The sequence below is a fragment of the Pinus tabuliformis genome, chromosome 9 (genome assembly GCF_031772625.1).
Source record: "Pinus tabuliformis cultivar Carrire ecotype Pingquan chromosome 9, CPIR1, whole genome shotgun sequence".
NCBI lineage: Eukaryota > Viridiplantae > Streptophyta > Pinopsida > Pinales > Pinaceae > Pinus > Pinus tabuliformis.
Window position 1 is genome coordinate 1,581,119,539 of NC_142307.1, and position 14,818 is coordinate 1,581,134,356.

Here is a 14,818-nt window from a genome sequence, read left to right on the forward strand (position 1 = left end):
AAATTGACGCCGGAATGGGCAATGGTTGTAATGTGCCTGGTGTGTGGACGGTTTCCCCTTTGTGGCGTTGACAGACGTCACATTCTGCTACGAAAGTAAGGATGTCCTGTTTCATGCCGGCCCAAAAAAATGATCTTCTGGTGCGAGCATATGTCTTCTGAAAGCCCGAATGTCCTGCAATGGGAGATGAGTGCAATTCTGCTAAAATGCGACTTTTGAGGGTGGATGTTGGTGAGATTACGACTCTGTCCTTGTAGCGAAGAATATCATTCTGCCACGAGTAGCCCTTGCTGGAATTAGGATCTACCTGCAATTGAGAAATGAGTTGAGAGAGCCCGGGATGTGAAAACCATTCCCTGCGAAAATTTTCAATCCAGTCTGGAATGGGGAGTGAAATTGCGAGCATAGTACTTTCCTCCTCAAATTGGCGCGACAATGCATCTGCTACCCTGTTGTCTTTCCCTTTCTTGTAAATGATCTCATAATCATATCCCAGCATTTTGGCTAACCATTTATTTTGTTGTGGGGAAGATAGGCGTTGTTCCAAAAAATATTTAAGACTGTGATGATCTGTGCGGATTTGGAAACGTCGCCCCAACAAGTAAGGTCGCCAGGTCTCGACTGCATGTAAGATGGCCATCATTTCCTTCTCGTAGGTAGATTGGCCCAGATTCTTCCCATTTAGTTGTTGGCCGGTGAAGGCCAATGGTCGCCCTTCCTGCATTAAGACTGCTCCAATACCTGTTCCCGAAGCATCAGATTCAATGACAAATGATTTGGTGAAGTCCGGTAGTGCTAAGACAGGAGTGGAACACATGGCGGTTTTGAGAGCGGTAAATGCTTGTTGTGCTTCTTCATTCCAGAAGAAGGAATTTTTCTTTAGGAGTTGCGTTAGGGGCTTCGCTATGCGGCCATAGTTGCAGACAAATTTACGATAATAGCCTGTGAGACCCAAAAATCCTCTCAAGCTTTTCAAGGTCTTAGGTTGAGGCCATTCTTGCATTGCCTGGATCTTTTTTGGGTCCACCTTGACACCTTCACGCCCCACAATGTGGCCCAAATACTCAACTTCTTCCATGCCAAACGAACACTTAGACATCTTGACAAATAATTTATGCGTGCGGAGCAGTTGCAAGAGTAGATCTACATGCTGAAGATGTGCCGCCCACGTGCCACTATAGATGAGGATGTCATCGAAGAAGACAAGGACAAATTTTCTGAGATATGGTTTGAGGAGGTGATTCATAAGGCTCTGAAAAGTAGAGGGGGCATTACAGAGACCAAATGGCATGACCAGGAACTCATAATGGCCTTCATGAGTTCTGAAAGCTGTCTTGGGAATGTCGACTTCCTTCATGCGAATTTGGTGGTAGCCTGAGCGAAGATCCAACTTAGTGAAGAATTGAGCCCCATTGAGTTCGTCCAGCAAATCGTCAACCACTGGGATGGGAAATTTATCTTTGACTGTTAACTTATTGAGGGCCCTGAAGTCTGGACACATCCGCCACTCCCCATCTTTCTTGAGGACCATGACCACTAGAGATGAATAAGGACTAATGCTGGGACGAATGACACCTGCTTCCAACAATTCCTTGATGATTTTTTCTATTTCATTCTTTTGGGTGAACGGATATCTATATGGCCTCACATTTGGGGGTTGGGCCCCTGGAACCAATGTGATGCTATGATCATGTTCCCCTCGCGAGGGTGGAAGCTCATGAGGCTTGTCAAAGACAGTCCGATGTTTATTTAAAATCTGTTGCATCTCAGGATGAATTGGCGGGGGCATGGTGTCGACTACCTGGATGGCATTAAATTGAGCTACCACTCCATGATGGCCCTTTTTTAACAATTTTTCCATCCTATGCGAGCTGATGATAGAGGGGGTTCCCGCTTGTAGTCCACGGAGGGTATGTGTGGAGTTGTTATGCTTAAAACTCATATATAACTCTTGGAAATCCATTGTGATTGGCCCAAGAGTGCGGAGCCATTCCGCGCCGAGGACAATGTCGCAACCCCCCATGTGTATTGCAAACATGTGGGTTTTCAATTGATAATCCCCCATTTGAATTTTGACATTTTCACAGCGACCTTCACATTTCATTGTGCCCCCATCTGCAATCTGAACTTGGAAGTTAGAAACTGCCCGGACGAAACAATGTGCTGCTTCAGCGATCTTTTGGTGGATGAAATTATGGGTACTTCCACTATCAATCAAGACTACTACTGGGCGATGTTTAAGAAAACCCCTGATTTTGAGAGTTTGAGGGGAAGAAATTCCTGCCAATGCATTCAACGAAATAATTGGTTCATCAGATACAATCTCCTGTTGGTTATCTTCTTCTATCTCCTCCGGTTCCTCAAGTGGTGGATCTTCCTCTGTGGAGCTGTAGTCAGTGGCATCTATTTGAAAAAACTTGTGCTCTTTGCATTTATGACCCGGGGAATATTTTTCATCACAGTAGTAACATAGTCCTTGCTTCCTTCTTTCGGCCATTTCCGCAGGTGACACCTTTTGAATCTTAAGTGTCTGAGTCATATTGGGAGCCTGTGAGGGACGACCTTTAGTGGGGAAGTTGGGGCGACTGGATTGGGCTGTTAATGCACGTTCCACCTTACGGGCTACCTGGCAAGCCTCTGTCCATGTGGGAGGGTGGTGGAGTAGAACCTGAGCTTTGATGGTTCCTTTAAGACCGCTGATAAAGCATTCCATGTAGAACTCATCTGTGAGACCCTTAGTGCGGAAGGCTAAGGCTTCAAAAGCAGTAATATATTCCTCCACTGTACCCGTCTGTCGGAGCTTAGTGAGACGCCCCAAAAAAGAGTCTTCCTGTTCAAAGCGACTGCAAAGAGTTTTGGCAAATTGGGCCCAATTCTGAAAATGTCCATTGCAACGTTGATGCCATTCCTTCCATTGCCATCGTTCATTGTCCAAGTACATGGTGCCAACCATAAGCTTAGTCCCCTCATCTGTGATATGAATCAATTGGAAGTATTGCTCCATTTGTGCTAGCCATGCGGACGTGTGAGAACCGTCAAATTTCTGCATATCCAACTTGGGAGGTCACTGACTGGGTGGTGGATGGGAGTGCCAAACGTGAGGAGAGTGGCTAGACTCACCCTCATGGTATTCATGGCCATTATACGCCTCCTCGTGGGCTGGCTTCTTGCCCTTTGAGAATGCCTCCTGTATCTGGTTACTCATTCCTTTAAGCTCAAGTTCTATGTGGTCACTCATTCCTTGAAGGTTAAGTTCGATCTTGTTCACCGCAGTTTGGAGGGAGTTGACATAGTTTTCAATTTTGTCGATCCTTTCATTGGCCATCGCTTGAGCGCGAGTTTCGACCATACACCAACCTGATGAAAAATTGGGACCGCCTAAAAATTTTTACTAAGAAATTGAATGGTACCACCTTGCTCAGCTCGTCGTCCTGATACTGATGGGCTAGGTCACCAATAAGCGCCCTGGAAGATCTCAGACTCATTTTTTTTATTATTATTTTTTTTTTTTGGAAAACTCCTAACAGAGTTTTACTCCTTCCTGATCAATACTGCAGTCGTCAAATCCTCAAAATGTCAATGCCGCCAAAAGTCCTGCGAAAATTTATCCAGGTACAAGAACCCTTCATAGCTACTCCGATCTGGTGGATCTGAGAGATCTGAATGTTGGAACAACTGCTGCTGCTGATCTGGAATATCCGATCTGGTGGATCTGAATGGTGGAACAACTGCTGCTGCTGATCTGGAATATCTGATCTGGTGGATCTGAGAGATCTGAATGGTGGAACAACTGCTGCTGCTGATCTGGAATATCCGATCTGGTGGATCTGAGAGATCTGAATGGTGGAACAACTGCTGCTGTTGATCTGGAATATCCAATCTGGTGGACCTGAGAGATCTGAATGGTGGAACAACTGCTGCTGCTGATCTGGAATAGATGATGTGTGATCCCCCGATAGAAAGGGAACTATGGTCTTGGGGAGTGTCAAGTGCTACAGATCGCAATATACATAAGGGTCTGACAGTAGTACTCGGCCCAATGTTTCAGGGCTCTAACTAAGGAGGATCGACCATACCCTTAGTCGTACAACCCGACTACCCTATCGTACGGGCGAGTAATCTCTCCGAGTGCTATTCTCGGTGTACTGTAGCCACAAGACGACCGAAGGTTTATCTATGGCGAGGTTTCAAGGGAGCTAGGGGGCTTCCTATATACCCAGAGGGTACATGGAAGACAGTCCGTGCGCGGTTCTGTCCAATGCGCTACTACTCGAAGGGGTACCCACAGGGGTTACAAGGGAGTCCAACAGACGTGACCACCTCTTGTATTTCCTGCGTGCATGCCTCCCCAAATCCGCAGATTTATGCGCTTAACGACAGATCCCGTGGTTTAAAGACGCCGGAACACGTCTCTAGCCAAAAAAAAAAAAAATTGCTAAAATTTGGAGATCCCACCGAGCCCTGGAAAGTGCTCTGATACCACTTGTTATGCTCTTAACCTGCAAAACAATACCCAAGCGAAGAAAAGATACCGAGAACACAGAATGTGCGAAGAAAATATACCCAGAACACAGAATAGCAATGATTTTATTATTTAGAGAGAAATGTTCACAGGCCTCTTCGAGGGGGCAACCTCCAATAGAGCAGAGCTCGATTACAAAACAAGACACGATGCTCCTCGCAGGGAGTCTCTATCCTTTATATATGACTCATACATGCAATACCACGAGCCAATATCGTGGGTTTTATTAATACCATCTATCTAATACTACCGCCCATTTGCAACTAACTGTGGTCCCGTCATTAATTGTGGGTTAACCACTTACAAATATTAATATGGGCTTTATTGACTCTTGATTATGACGTGATCCCATGACATAAATAAGGGGGTTAGGGTGGGACCCTAACACCTTTGAAAAACAACAATTGCATTGACAAATATATTCAATAGCCACAAGTGGCATGAAATGTTTATGGTTCAACAATGGCCATGTAACAAGCATCAATATTATTAAAGATGTTCTTGCATTGATGTCAAACAAGGGAATCTTAACAATGTGAGGGATTTGGAAAACATTATAAGGGAGAGAGAAGAGCATCAAATTCGTAGTAGATTAGTTTTGAATAAAAAGTTTTCACTGAGACATTTGAACAAAATATCGAATATTATTAAATGTTTAAAAGTGAATAACTCATAGAAGGGAGATGAGACTTTTAACTAGCGAGGCTCTCCTAGAAAAATCGAACACCTAGGTTGAGGACAACTAAAACAACCAACCACTAATACTCACTAAGAAAAAACCATAAATAAAATATCAATAAGACCTAAAAATGACAAATGATTTATAACCTCTTATCTATGGAAAACATGTATCTTTAGTGCATTACATTGCAACATTAACACGTGTATACAATAAAATTAAGTGAAAAGATGAAAATCATTTATGGTTATATATGTGTGAATGCATCATTCAATGTTATGCATTTGGATGGTTGAATCTCGATATATATTATGGATTCTTTTGTAAATATACATATAATTGTGTAAATAAAAACATATATCAACATAAATGCTTAACAACATGGTGTTTACTGTTTTTATATGCTCAAAACTTTTTTTGGTCCAAGTAATTTAAAAGTATTAGGAATTGGTTTTTCGTTGGCCTTTTCAAAAGGGACACATTTATACTCTTAAATCTAATAAGGATTATGAATCAATTTGAATTAATATAATCATATAAATAAGATGATGGCATTGCAAATTTAAATTGCAATAAGGATATTTGAGCACATTGATTTTATTTTTACATCAAAAGAACAACATTGATTTAAAATTTACAAGTTTAATAAAGATAGTTAACTCAAATTTTAATTATGATATTAAAAAAGAAAGTCAAAAACATAAAAAATTTATCATTTTATTTTTCTATCAATATATATTAATTTTTTGCCACGGTAGTTCAATTGGTGTTCTACAAGAAAAGATTATATTTTTTTATTATTTTTCTTTTTCTATTAATATATAATAACTTTGTGTAGCTTGAGCAAAAGTAGCCTAAGTATTACCACACTAAATATCAGCATTTATGCATGTATTATTTAAGTTAAAATTATTTTTTTCTTTGAAATAAAATATAAAAATATTTTTGATTGGTTAAGAGTTTAATTTTTTCCAAATGCAAGAAATAAGTTAATAACCCAAAACCTAAAATAATTTAATGAAAATTATTGATATTGCCCTAAATGTTTCGGATGCTCCTCCAGTAAAAGCATAAACTCCATATATATACATCCGCTAAAAAAACATGCATAAAATCCCCATAGAAAAACATTAAGTCAAATAAAAAATTTATTTAACAACTAGTAAAAGTACAATTTTAGCAACACAATCCAATTTATTATAAATTAACTAATACAACTACAACTTTAGCAACCCAATCCAATTGATTATAAATAAATTCGTGGTGCTTCCAACACATAAATGTACTTTTGTGGTCACAAATCATTTATGGTGGTATAATAATCTTTAGAAATGGAAACTTCTCTTAAAGTCAAAAGTTTTTGGATGGCTCTTCTTAAAGAACAAAGTTTTGAGATGGAATAATCTAGGAAAAGGAGGTTATCACGGACTTGTAAGATGCCCAATGTGCAAGGTCGAGAAATAAAAACTATCACCCATTTGTTTATGCAATGTTCATTTATGCTTAGGGTATATCAAAATGTTATAAATACATTGAACATCAATTCAGATTGGAATATAAACGATATTCAGGATTGTATCAAGCATTGAAAGGATTTGAATCCTGACTATGTCTCTTTTCCTTTTTATATCATTTGGGGAATCTGGAGAAAAAAGGAACTATGTTATATTTCATGATATGCCTCCTCATATTTTAAAAACTAGCATTCATATTGTAGGTAATTTTAAGGAAATGGGTCCAATGATTAATGTCCACCACAACAGAAATATCGAGTTGCCACTTACTTATGGATTTTCTTATTGGTTATTTCGAAGGGGCTGCTTAATCTAACAATTGTGGATGTGGGGGCATTATATTCAAGGAGAGGAACCACTTCCATAAGATACACTAGAATGAGGGAGTTGGCACAAACACAAAGGTTGAACTAACTGCACTATGGGGAACTTTAACATGTGCAAAGGAATCGGGGATGGATTACTTCACTAAAAAAATTTGGGGATTCAAAAAATGTGATTGATTGGGCAAATGAGATAGGTGCTCTAAATGCTTTCTCTTTGGAAAACTGGAATGATAGGGTCTGAGCTCTTATCACATCCTTTTGTTTTATATCCTTCACATATACATTGGAAGATCAATCATGGTGCAGATGAACTCTCAAATAAAAGGTTAAATCTTCAACAATGATATATTTGCATTGAAGAATTTGTTGAAGAGGAACAAGTTGTTGAGGGAAGATTACCTATAATCTAAGCTAGAGGACAAACTGCACTCAGATTTTATGCTGCCAGTTTTTGTAGACTGTTAATTGATTTTTATACTTTTAGAAAACTTAGAACTCGTGACTAAACATAACAAGAGACATTTTGAAGATTGTAGATCAATTTTATGTTTGCTAAATTGAAGAAAAATGTTGTGATATAATGTATCTAAACTCTTATATATTAATATAAAATATTTGTTTTCTCTATTTTGAAAAAAAAAAAGCAAATAACAACACAAATACTAAATAATAATAATCTTAAGAGGTGATTTCACGAGGTCTTGGAGGTACCTTGTTAAAGCACTCCTAAATGTTAAACCATCAATTCAATTTCCCACCTTATTTAAATGTTATTCTTAAACATAACTATAATATAACCTCACTATCCTCAAACTTACCCAAAAAAACGATTGCTCCATTTTCAACCTGCAATAATGGAGGTTGATTGTTAATGAAGATTACCCAAAAAAAACACTTTAAAGATTGCTCCATTTTCAACCTACAATAATAGAGGTTGATTGTTAATGAAGATTGATAATTACAATGCATGTTGTCTATAATATATTGTTTTGGTTTTGGTGAGGAAACAAACGACGTGCTAAAAAGGCTTAAGCTTTTGTCGTTTTAGGAAGGGTGTCTTAATATCATGCGTTGTCGTGACGTTCACGTTAGAAGAATTCTCTGTATTTCTCACCAAAAACGTGGATGAGAGTTCATCATACGTCAATGAGTTAGTACAATTATTACCATGGTTGGATTTCGTAAAGTTAGTAATTGAATTTGATGGTGTTTAACACTTCGTTAAATTTAATATATTTATGTTGAAGTTAGAATATGAATTGTTTTTATTAAATGGTAAAGTAATGGATTTTGAAAGAAAAGATATTGTAATTTATCAATAACATATAGTTATTATAAATTATATATTAATGTGGTTATATAAATTAATTGTTGAAAAATGTCAATAAGTATTAATAATTATGGTAATAAATTAAGTAATTATTAATAGAATGAATAGATTATGAGTAGGATTATCACTTTGGCATATTTATTTTTTGTTATTTATTTAAAATTTTATTTTAGAATTAATGTTGGTATACAAAGTATTTTTAAAAATTATTATTTATTTAATTGAAACTTTACACCCGAAGAAAGAGCCAAATCGACAACCCCTATAATCATATGTGAAATCCGGCTACCTTAGTTAGTTGGCATAATTACGTATATAAAGAATTATAATTACATATATAAAGAATGACCAGCAGTATCATTTGCAATATCTTTTTGGTGTTATATGTAAAAATTTATAATATGATATTTTGATTTGAAAACCTTTTTTCTGGCAGGTTTTACGTAGCTAGTACGTGTTGATTTATTTTGGGAAACATAAATGCAGTAGTTGCCTACAGACTTTTGAAATTGGAAACGCAATTCAAAAATGTAAACTCAACCACTGCTTACAAGTCCTGGTTTAGAAACCAAAATGTATTGGAGCCTCGTTTGAAATGGAAAATGGTTTGAAAACCTTAGTTTTTTTATTTAAAATGGAAAAAATTTGTGAAATTTACTTATTTTTTATATCACCGGGAAGTCCATCAGAGCAAAAAATCACGGAGGCACAATGGAACCAAAGTACCACTGTCAAAAAACCTGCTAGTAGCTTGTGTTGATGGTGGCGTAGGATACATTGCCGAGTACCAAAACAACAACCATAATTACCATAAAAGGCATTGCCCAGATCCCATGACCGCGTACCTAAACTCACATGACGAACAAACTCAAACAAAGTAGCCCCAACAAACGGGCCAGTTTCCAGAAAATGTTTAGAAAACCATTACATCCATAATCCAGAATGGAGACAATTAGATCTTGACCTTGACCAAACCATTCAGAAGGCGGAAATACAGGGCATTTATAAGCAGAGCAACGTTGTGAGCAGTGTGGGCAGCAGTGAGAGCACCGAGCAGTGAATAATGAGCAGTGTGAGAGCAGGGAGTTTTTATGCAGCAGAAGTATCAAGCAACGAGCAAGCAGCATCAAATGCATTCAAACATGATAAAGGAACCAGAAATTTCAGAACATGTGGAGACAAATGATTTAGGACAAGTGAAAATTGCCTCATCCACCATAGTTGGGAAGTGGGTTTGGTCAATACCAAACAATATCAGGGCATTTTAAAACAGAGAATATCCTGTCTAAAATGGGAGCAAACAAGGAAGAAATAGTCTAAAAAGAAAAGTAATCCAGCCCTTTGCAAAAAGCACGCAAACAAGTCTCCTCCACAAGCACGTGGCAACAAGAAGTCCAAAGGAAAAGTCATTGATGATTCTGCCTTATATAGTCCCACATCCACACCTCTCACCTCGTCATCTGATCTTTATGTGAAAGAATTGTTAAATGCAAAACAAAGGTTGGAGGTTTTAGAAGCTAAAGGGTGGGAAAGAGATCATAAAATTCATATAATAATGGCTGAGAACATGGCGTTAGCAGAAAGCAATAAAATTTTAAAAGAACAAGTGGAATTGCTACAAGAAGCTCTCCTGATAGGGAAGACAGAATGGCAACGTATGAAGGCGGATGCCCAAAACATAAAGAAATCTGTAGTGGAAAGTACAGAGGTGGTGAATGTGAAATCATCCCAAGATAAAGGGAAAATGATTGCCCAAATAAACAACCATGAAGAGAAAGCAAGAGAAGAAACGAAAGAAGATTCCACCAAAGTTTCCAAAACTTGGGCTCAAGTTATTAGCAATTCTGCTAATAAGGAAGGAGAAACAAATATTTAGGTTGACAACATGCAAGATAGTGAAGGCAAGGAAAGAAAAAATAGGGCAGCAAACATAATTATTAAAGGGGTGAAAGACTATGGGAAAAATGAATGTACTCTTGACCTTGTAAGAGACTTCTTGAAAGACAAGTTGCTATGGCAAGGACAAATATGCCAAGCATGGAGGGTGGGTAAGTTTAATGAGGAGAGAGCCAGGCTCATAAAAGTCATTATGCCTAGCTTGTGTGATAAATATATTATTCTAAGCAAGAAACATCTCTTGAGGGGTTCTCGTTTTTTCTTAGAAGAAGATTTAACTATAAAACAACAGGAGGAAATTTTAAAATTTAGGGCAGCAAGAGATGAAGGAAAGAGAGCATGGATTTATAAAGGCAAAGCTGTGATAGTGCAATTTGGACCTCCTTCCAAAACATAGCAGTAAGATGGTAATAAAGAAGAGGCAACAAACTCTTCAACAAGAAATCAGAAAGCAAGGTCGATATGGGAAAACAGGGACAAAGACTCAAATGTGAGTCTTGCATGTCAAAATAAATAGCAATCAAGTCATACCCAGGTTTCCTTAAGATTAGTTTGTTGGAACTACATAGGTTACCCATGGAGACGAGGACCTGGGTTAGGGCCTATTGAGGAAAATAGAGACATAATTTTCCTCATAGAAACACATGAGCATGAAGGGTGCCAGACACCTTTGTTTGAAGGATACTGGAAGATGGCAGTGTGGAACAAGGCAACAGGGAATGGCAAAGGGCACAGGGGTATCATGGTTTTAGTAAGGGAGAAAGAAGGTCGTCTCATTCAGTTAGAAAAACAAGACTCAAATAAGCAATTCATTTGGTTTAAAATATCCGAAAATGGAAACCACATCAGAGTTGCAGCATGCTATTTTGTGCCACAGGTTTAAAAAATCTACAAAGGTAGAGGGCTTGACCACAAAGATCCATTTACAACTTTAAAAGCAGATATTGCAACATATTCACACCTAGGTGAAGTCCTTATAGTGGGTGATTTCAATGCTAGGACTGCAAGTGAGCAAGCTAGCATTCTTTGTTATAGAGATGATTGTGACCCTATTTGGCTTACATAAGAAAGTAATCATTAGTGGGAAAGAATTTCAGAGGACAAGGGTTGCAATCTGTTTGGTGAACAATTGCTTACTCTATGTAGGGCCTTTGATTTAGTCATTTGTAATGGCTTGACTAGATGAGCAAAGTCCGGTAATTTCACTTGCAATACTTACAATGGAGCAAGTGTTGTAGATTAGGTAATTTGCTCGCATAGTTTGTGTGAGAAAATGAAAGAAGTTTTGGTTGGAGATCAGCTATGGGATTTGAAATCAGATCACAAGCCAATTTATTTATGTTTCTCTTGGATTGGAAAGAAACAATTAAAGTAAAAATTTAAGCATGTCCAACAAAATCCCCCACAAGGTAGAATTATTTTGACCCCATAAAATTGTAATACCTTCGAAATTATGCTAGAGAGGCTCTTTGAGAAGGAGAAAATTGCAATTCACGGCCTTCATAGTCATGAATTAACACATTTAATTCAATGTTTACTTGCAAAGTGCAAAAGAACAAAAATTAAGAAGTCTGAAACAAATAGCTTTCTGGTTAATGCTTGGTTTGACAAGGAATGCATAAAGGCAAGGAGAATGTGGAAAGAGTCAAACAAGGATAACATAAAGCTCAAATCTTACAAGCAATTATTAAGCAAGAAAAACGTTGATTTCATGGTTTCAAGGAGGGAAGAACTAATCTTCCTTGGGAAAAATAATCCCAATTTATTTTGGAAGAAGCTCCAACCGAAAAAGATACGAATTGAAAATAATATTACAGCTTCTAAATGGTTTGACTATGCAAGACAACTCTATGAGCAGGTTCCCAAGGTTGACCCTCCCCCCTTGGTCAACACTGATATTGAACTCTTCATGATACAAGAGGTAGAGATGGGTATCAAGAAGTTGGGTGTTGGAAAAGAAAAAGACTTAGCTGAACTCCAAGAAGAATATCTAAAGTGGGGCTCAAAGATTCTTGCACCTCACATTACAAAAATCTTCAACAACATCATACAACAAGGGCTCCCCACAGATTGGACAACTAGTCTGGCAATACCTCTTTTCAAGAGCGTTGACATCAATAATCCCTCCAATTATAGGACCATCATGATAAACCCTTTGTTTGCAAAGTTATTTGGAAGCATGCTAAAAAACAAAATTAGCAAGTGGGCAAAAGAAAGAGATAAGCGTGCTAAAGGGCAACCGGGTTTTAGACCTAAGAATTCCACAGTTGATCATTGCATAAATTTAAGGTACATTATTGAAAAATTTGGGAGAAAAAGGAAGAAGTCTTTTGTTGCTATGTTGATTTCAGAAAAGCGTTTGACTCGGTTCCTAGGAATAAACTTTTGCAAAGAATGGAGGAACTTGGGGTTCCTAAACATTTGAGAGCAGCTGTGCATAGGCTGCATGAAGAGGTGAAAGTCAAAATTAGAACTTTAGCAGACATTTCTGAAAGTTTTAGAAGCGATATCGGGGTCAAGCAAGGTTGCCCATCGTCTCCTACCCTTTTTGGTTTATATATTGACAAGCTTGAGGAGTGGTTAAATTCGCAAAGGGGTGATGGTATATATTTGTGCAAGTTTGTTATAAGCCTTCTTTTGTATGCAGATGACCTTATTCTGATTGCTAAATCGGCTCTTGGTTTGCAAGAGCGCTTACTATCCCTTGAGCATTTTTGTAGAAGTGTGGGGATGCAAGTCAATATTAGCAAAACGAAAGTAGTGGTCTTCTCTAAGAAAAGAAAACATAACCAACATAAGTTCTGCTTTGAAGGCAACACTCTGGAAGAAGTTGCGGATTAAAAATACCTCAGAATTGACTTCAACAAAAATCTAAGCTGGAATGGTTGTAGAAAGAAAAGAACTTTGGGGGGTTGGAAAGCATTTTATGCTTTTCAAAATAGGTGTAGAGAGGCAGAGTTATGGGACTGGGAGACCACTCAAACTCTTTTTGGGCTTCTAGTGATTCCGGTGGTTCTCTATGCTTGTGAACTATGGGCTAGCAGTACCTCCAACATGCAGTGGAGACAAATTGAGAAAATTCAGAAGTGTCTGATTACAAACAAATTTAAGATTAAAAGTGCAGTTCCTTATGATATCTTGTTAAGTGAAACATGGATTGCTCCTATTGAAGCAATTTCTATGGTGTGAGTCATAAGGTATTTAAAAACAAAATTGAGCAAATGGAAGAGGGTAGATAGCCTAAGGTTGTCTTTAATGATAGATTGTGCAAGAGAAAAAAAACTTGGATGCAACAAAATAACAAATGGTTTAGTAAATGGGGTATTTGCTTGAACGTGTGTCCCATAAACAACAAAGAGATAAAAGATTTTGTTATGGAAAAATTCCACGAACGTACTTGGGATAAGGAGCTAGGAAGAAAGAAAAAGTACTATATTGAACTGTTTAATCCCACTCATAATTATTAACCAAAAGCATACATAGAGGCCAATATCTCTTAGAGAGCCAAAATTCTTATTGCTCAATTAAGGACTAATTCTCATCAACTTCGTTGTGAAACAGGGAACTGGAAAAGGCCAAAGGAAGTGTGGGAGGAAAGGGTATGCATTTTTGTTCTTCTGAAAAGTAGAAACAAAAAAACATTTCATTTTAGAATGTGAGGCCTTCAAAGACAACAGGGAAAGTTATGCAGATATGCCGGCAGCTAGCTCTTGGGATAATATATTTAGCGAAGGGTTTGTCGAGAAGCTGGGAGCATTTACTGTGAAGCTTCACAGAAAAAGGGCTGAATACATCAAGCAAATGAAGAAGCAATCTGTCGCATAAGCTATCTTTAGCCTCGTGGACGTTAAAATAATTTCTTTCTTTCTTTCTTTCTCATCCATTTGATCGTGTATTCTATGAAGAATATTTTATGATTATTAAATCCATATGATCTGTATTTTTTTATTTTTGAAATAATAGAAATTTTGAAAGCTATATTATGAAATTAAGTATATCTATTGACATAAAGATGTGATTTTGGTTATGTTTATGAGATGGTGTAGGATAAATAATATTGCATGTTTTTTTGAGTAAAAATATTTTTAAATTTAATTATAATTATGTCAAAAGCTTGGTGATTGTTGTGTTATGAAGTATTATGTAAACCATGAAATTAGGGTTCAAATCCTCTTGGATCAAATCAACAAATTATGTTGAAAATCAAAATTTCATTTATGTGAAAGGAAACTTTACTCACTGAACTTTATGCTTGGGTTGACTAATTTTAAGATGACCCATATCATCAATTAAAAAAAAAAAACCTATTGAAAAGCGTGTAACTTTGACTTAATGGAAAAATAAGATTCATAAAAAATGGGCAATTTAAGTGTTAAATATCAAACACCATGACATGTGTTTTATTCAACATGTGTCTCAATACAATTTGTGGTGCAGAGAACTATGTAATGCCCCATATTATTAGAACTAATAGACTGTAGGACATTGTGTAATGGAAGATATTGTAATTAAATCATATAAACATGAATTTAACATTTGTGAACATAAATT